This window comes from Anser anser (assembly GCF_964211835.1).
Source record: "Anser anser genome assembly, chromosome: 2".
NCBI lineage: Eukaryota > Metazoa > Chordata > Aves > Anseriformes > Anatidae > Anser > Anser anser.
In genome coordinates this window covers 20738230-20744761 of record NC_139721.1, presented here as the reverse complement: position 1 = coordinate 20744761, position 6532 = coordinate 20738230, and the positions used below count along the sequence as shown (strand labels likewise).

Here is a 6532-nt window from a genome sequence, read left to right as displayed (position 1 = left end):
ATGGGTGACCAGGGCTAATGGACAGTGCTAAAACTCTCCCTCCTACCCCCACCTTGGAAAGTTCTTAAAAATAACTAGTTCTTTCTTAGTTCTTTTCCTAAGTTCTGCTAGCTTCCCAGCGAGGCTCTCCTCTCCCACTGAGAGCTGCAGCAGCTGGTAGGGCCAAGTGCATCAAGAGTGCTGCCGCTCAGGCTTTCAGTGGGAGGCGAAGAGGGCAAAGTTTGTGATGAAGCTGAAGTGCCAGGTGGTTCCCTGGTGCATATAGCAGTTCTGGCAGGCCAGGAGGTGGAGGAAAAGGGCCAGCCACCTGGGGTCTCTCCAGAAATTAGGAGCTTCCTTGGTAGATCAGAGGCCTGCAATGTAATGTTCAAAGAAATCTATCCGTTGTGACAGATCTGGCCTGCATCATGTCACATGGACACTGAGAAAAGCACATTTTTGGCCAATTTCTATTCTATCCAGGCTGAAGAACACAGCCACCATATCTGTCTGCACGGCAATTTTGCAATACATGCCCTGTTCACAGTGGTATTTTCAGACAAAGTTATGAACTGCAAATGCTATTTTGATTACTAGATTAGCCTGCAATTTCTGTAAATGTTTTGCCTTCATCTTGGATTGAAATTCCTGGAAGCAGGGACACATGACTAACAGCAGATGCTTGTGAATATCTAAAATAATTCTGTTTAAATCTCTCAGCAGGGACATGACCAGACCAGCGAGTGCCATGGCTAGCTGGTAACTAAGCAGCAGGTCTGGTGGGGACAGTGACAGCTTGACAAGGGTTTTGCTCATGGCTTCATCCTGATACACAGGACAGAGTATTCAGACAGAAAGTCTGTCTGTTTCAGAATGGCAGAAGAATCAGGGAGGCCCCATGATTTGAAGGAAATGCCGTGTGTGTGACAAGGGGTCACTGGAAGAAAGGTAAAACCCTGAAGTCTGGTTCAGAACTGGTGAAGAATGAAGGGTTGGGAAGGTGCATTTTATTGTTTTGTCTGGGTGTATGATTTGCATGGGACACATAATGAAAAATATAATTAATTTATTAAAAATGTTAATATAATTTGTATGGCTGTGAGAAATCACGTGTCTGAAAATATAATGATGTAAAGAACTAGGCCTTTTCTCTCATTAGGGAGATTCTGGGCTGTGGCACTTAAAAAAAAGAAAAAAAAAAGAACAAGGACTCTCCATTAAAAATGTGAAAGGAACTAATTATATCTTAAGAGAATGAACATGCAACAAGCTACAGGAAATGAAGAGTTAATACATAACAGACTTCAGTAGTTACAAGGCTCATTATAATGGAGCCAGATTAAACTCTCCAAGGCATTGGTATTCTGAATAAATGGCAGCAAATCAATTTGACTAAAAGTATGACAAGATGTTTTTGGTTTTTTTTTTTCCCTTTCCTAATCTGAGCTTTATTGTCTACCTATTAGTTAAGTAACTAAGATATAAATCTTGTGAAACTTCTGTGAGACAAGGAGAATATTCAGCTACTTTTGCTGAGAAGACTTGGTTGTGTTTCCTCTTAAAGATATTTCATCCATTAACATTTAAACAATCTCAAGAGAAAGGATAAAGAAAGTAGAATGAAAGCTTTCAGTATAATTGTGATGGGGGGGAGGGAGAAGATCCATCAAGAGCTGGTAAATCAGGGAAAGGAAAAGTAATTACAGTGTATTGAGTATATTCCTTTATTCCCATCCAATTGACTTGAACGTTTACAGCATGCCAGAAGCAAAGAAAATGCCGTAATTGTGTCATAGCATTGATATTTTCTCTAGAATTGTTGAAAAGTACATAATAGGGCATTTGTCAGCTAGGATCAAGTTTTTCAGCAGCAGATACTGCTTTGAATTGTTGTACGGTAGAACTTTTAACATATAACCTAATCTATGCTTCAGATTTGGAGCATATTCTGGGTTAACTCTCTTTCCGAGTTAATTCCTTACTGCTGGAGATCCTTGTTGGGCCAGAAAACAGCCTCAGCCTCTGTGCCACTTCCAGGAGATGTAGCTGGTGTCTCCAAACAATACTTATTAGCATCATGACTATTATCAAGCTCTTTCAGCACAGTGTAATTCAGACCAGTTAAACATTATGTGTCCACAAGATAACTACCTTGCCTATAAATCTCTCAGTTAAAGTCAGTTTTGAACCATATTTTCTCAGTGCTGGCATATAAACTGTATTGCCTGAGTACTTGGAGAAAAACTCAATGAACATCAACTGCGTAGTGGTCTTCCTCAAAGCCTTCTCACAGGTTGGCATTCCTCATGCCAGGCATTCCTCATGTTTTCTGTCAAATGCCCCATTACCTGTCAAGTCTTTCATGCTGCAACCTGTTGGCTGATGACAAAATGTATGTTTCACCCAAATTTTCAGTATTTACAGATCATTTTGTAATTACAGAGTGGCTTATCTCATCTCGAACACTAACTTTCCTATATTGCAGGAAAGTAAATGGTTGGTTAGCTGTTTTTACTTCCTAATAAAATACACATGTTGATAAATGCTAATTGAAGTTGTTGTGAGTACTGAAGAAAGGATAATACACTGGGAGCCTGAATGTTGTCTTCAGTGGAAATGCAGAAGAAAATGAATCTGCTAGAATAGAAACTGCCTTTTTTTTTTTTTTTTTTTTGGTAAATCACTTACTTTAACAATTTTTTACACATATTTTCTTTCATTTGATGTATGCTCAGAATGCTTATCTGTAACAACTTACATAATTAATTGCTGCAATCATTATACGAAGCTCTTTCAGAACAGGCAATGAATTGCCTTACGATACCAAAAATTGACATGACAACTGCAAATTTCTTCCATTCTCTCCTTTTTGCAGCCAGTGAGCAGCATTGTCCTGTGTTTACTATCATTAATAAGGGATATGTACTCTTTTTCTTCTGCACTACAGCAATTTATCATATGGATAGTCCTCTGACTTTACTAAGGAATCTGTGGTCACAAATCTCTGGGTAGGTCAGAAGAGAAGCTGCTAGCCTACCTTTGAGTTTTTATTACTGAGAGTTCACTTTTTACTGGTGTTAAAATATTATTTACTAACAACCATTAAAGTTCTACATATTTGAGTTATCTTCCTCTTTTTAACCAGAAGTGTCATGAGCTGCAGCTTCCAATTGGTAAAACATGTACCTTCCCTCTTTGCTCATTTCCTTAAATAATAATTCAATTGACTTCAGTCAGACAAACAAAATAAAACAAAACAAAATAAAAATAATACAAAAAAAAATAAAAATCCATTACATAGAGTATAATAGCCTGATATGAATCTTTCCCATCTAACTTTGTCATCCTTCTTACTGCAGCTCCTTTCCAGGACAGCTCTGTTCGATTTGTCTCCTCTCTGTGCCCTTGGATGTCCTGCAAACCATGGCCCTGCTGAGGCAGGATCAGGCACATCATTTTAGTGGTTTTGTCATTTGTGAGTCCTTCTTACTAAAATAAAAGGACCACTACCCCTTTCCACTTCCATTCAGTAGCACTAAACTGCAGCTTTTTGCCCTAATTAGCTGCAGTTATGCACATTCTCAGTTCCTGTGTTGCTTGGACTCAAACATTCATTGCTTTTAAGTAGCTGAAATTGCTGTAGTTTAATGGCTAGAATGTTAATATTTTTGTGGTTGATATAGGTTGTGGTTGTCTGGGAAGATACCATGTCCTGTAAAGTTACAGGTCATATGGGTACTTAGAACAATACGAAGTAATATCTAGTGAAATCCTATTTCCATAACTCTGCAAACTTGGATGTGTTCAGATTTGTTTTATAATGCTTTGTGGGTTTCATTCTGTGCTTTCCCATTTGTTTTACCAATTCTTCCATGTCAAAAAACTCTATTTCCATACTGCTTTTAGTATCACACGCTCATTATGCACAGGAACTAACTTTATTGCATCAGCCACTTCCCCCAGCCACTGCATATACATATAACATATATATATATATTAATTTAAAGAAGCCATTCTTTAGCTAAAGCATGTGAGAGTCAGAAAACAACAGACACAGAATTCAGTCTTTGGCCAGAACTAGACAACAGAAGAAAAGACTTTGGAAAGAACAGTGACAAGTATTGTCTTGTAAGCCTTAGGCTGCCTTATTTTTATGTTTTTTTTTCATCAGAAGGAACTTTCTTATTAGTCACTAACAAAACCCAAACATCCAAGACTGGAAAATAATATTTTATTGCAAGTTTGAACCAAGTTAGCAAAGTTATAAACCCCTTCAAAGTAACTGAGGGGTAAAGATGTAAATGCCAGACCTATTTTATAGCAACGCTGCCAGATGCTTTGATAGATCCATTATAAATTCTACTTACATTATTCTAAGCAAAGATTGCTATCCAGTTGCTGTTCTTTGGGTACATTATTCCTTCCCTTATCTCACTGATCCTTTTCATAGCATACAGTAAGGAATTTATTAGTAAAGTATCAGATTCCCTAGTGAGATATGGTCCAACAAATGCTGTTATTACATTTTTCTCTTTTTCCCATATAACCTTCTTCTTTTATCACTTTGGCAGTCTTTGCTGTAAGGGTGCCTTCACTGGAACAATGTTAACTTCATTTATCTGAAATAGCATATATTATAGAAAACTTTGGGATAACTTGGTATCTCATTACATTACTGTCTGGGGCAAAACCTCTTTGTGATGTATCCTATTTGTTTTTCATTTCCTTAGGGTAATTTAAGAGTCAGTTCTGCTGTTTGGAATATCTTTTGCTTTGGTGAAGAAGATAACAGGGTACTGAGTAAACAATAGAGGGAAAACACAAAGGAGAAAATGGAATGAAAAATCAGAAAAATTTCAATATATGGATAGCTTGGTGTTCATTTTAAGCTGATGAAAATGATTTGGAATAAATTCCTGTAAAATGTGCTTTGGGAGTATCCCCGGTTGTCCATCAGCTAGGCAGGAGTTTACACAGTATCTTCAGCCCATCACTGAGCTGGGAACTTGCCTTGCTGTTCCCAGCCCATCCCCATCACTATGGCTTGGCAGAGATTACTGCCTCTCTCAGACTTTCTGGAATAAACTATTGTACAATTTCTAGCTACTCTAACAGTGTCTAAGTGTCACAGGTTATTTTAAGGGCTTTTAATAACATACTTTTTCTAAGCAACATCATTTTGAAATGGGTTAAATCAAGAATACACGTGCAGTTGTGCCAGTAACTCTGAGGTGGCCAGAAGCATTGAGGCCTGGGACTCACATGAGTCCAAAATATGGTGTATGCTGGCACCAAGCATGCCCAAAGCATACAGTCCCAAAGCATGCAGCCGTGAATTTGCCCAACAGTTCAGGCTGAGGAGTGAAGGGCAGGAATCCCACAGGAAGCCACGATGCCAGCAAGTATCTATCTCGCAATGAGGTTGTTATTATAGACTCTTTAACCCAGGATCTCACAAAGGCCGCATCCTCTTTTCCACTAGAGCTAGTTAGGTTGTGCAGCTCTTCATTATAACTATGAAAACCCTATCAGTGCTTTTTTAGAGATGAATTTTATGTTTCATTAAAAATGCCTCTTCTGTTTGCAGTTGGAGGTACCAGCTATAGCTGCCTGCATAATTTGTTGGCAGTGACATGTCCAACACAGAACAGGTTATGAAATATAAACAAAGTGAAGTACTTGCAGCAGAGAAGAGAGGTAGTTCTACCTTTCATTAAAAGAAGGATGTGAGAAATCTGTGCTGAGGGCAGTCACTTCATGATATCTGTTGGGCACTCAGTCATGACTCCATTGGGAGTTATCAAGATCTCATTTTCCTAGGACCAAGTCAGGAGCACTTATGTGGAAATTGTTGTTTATTAAGCTGAAAACTTATTGCTTTCCTGTAGACTGTTAGGAACCTTCCCTTTACCTTTTCCCCAGCTAAACCTACAGGGACATTTCCTTATAGTGAGCACCAAGTTACTCTTTTCATAGGACTCAAAGAATTTACCTTTGTATCATATAAAGACTAACTTCAGCTGCCAGAATCAAATAAAATCTTTACCCAAGGTCAGCAGTATTTTGATCCAGCTTTTCACTGGAGCCCATCAAAAGTGAGTTTCTGTAATCCTGATTCACCCTGAGAACCATTTACTCATGGCTGTTGTGTGGCTGGCTCCAGACATACTGCTCATCTGGTGCAGATCTGCTCACTGTGAGTAATGATCCACTGTCATTATTTCATTTCCTCTGATATTTAGAAAATAAAATATAATTGTCTTATTTTAATCTAAATTTCTGCTGTAGTGGTAAAACAGAAACAGTAATTAAAACCATGACTCAAAACCAAGAGCACAAATATTTACGAATGCTGATCTTTGTTTCTTTCCTGGCACTCTGGAAGCCAGCCACAAGAAAGGACTATTAGTTGCTAGCTGGTCTTCCTGAGGCAGAAGCAGGCAGAGAAGAATAGTAAATGATTTAAATGTGACACGGTGTTCTCAGCTCTGAACTCACTTTGTTCTTGCAGCACACAGATATGTCAAGAAAAGAAAGTAACCTTCAACATTCT

General features: G+C 38.3%; 1 protein-coding gene across 1 annotated transcript in view; it reads left to right on the top strand.

The window, feature by feature from the left end:
- The first annotated feature begins 767 nt into the window (after window positions 1-767).
- The window catches only part of DCSTAMP (dendrocyte expressed seven transmembrane protein), a 32913-nt gene continuing 27148 nt past the window's right edge, over window positions 768-6532 (top strand). Inside the window, exon 1 of the mRNA XM_083827442.1 lies at window positions 768-927. The gene's annotated coding sequence lies outside the window, so the exon portion shown is untranslated. The remainder of the gene's footprint in view (window positions 928-6532) is intronic.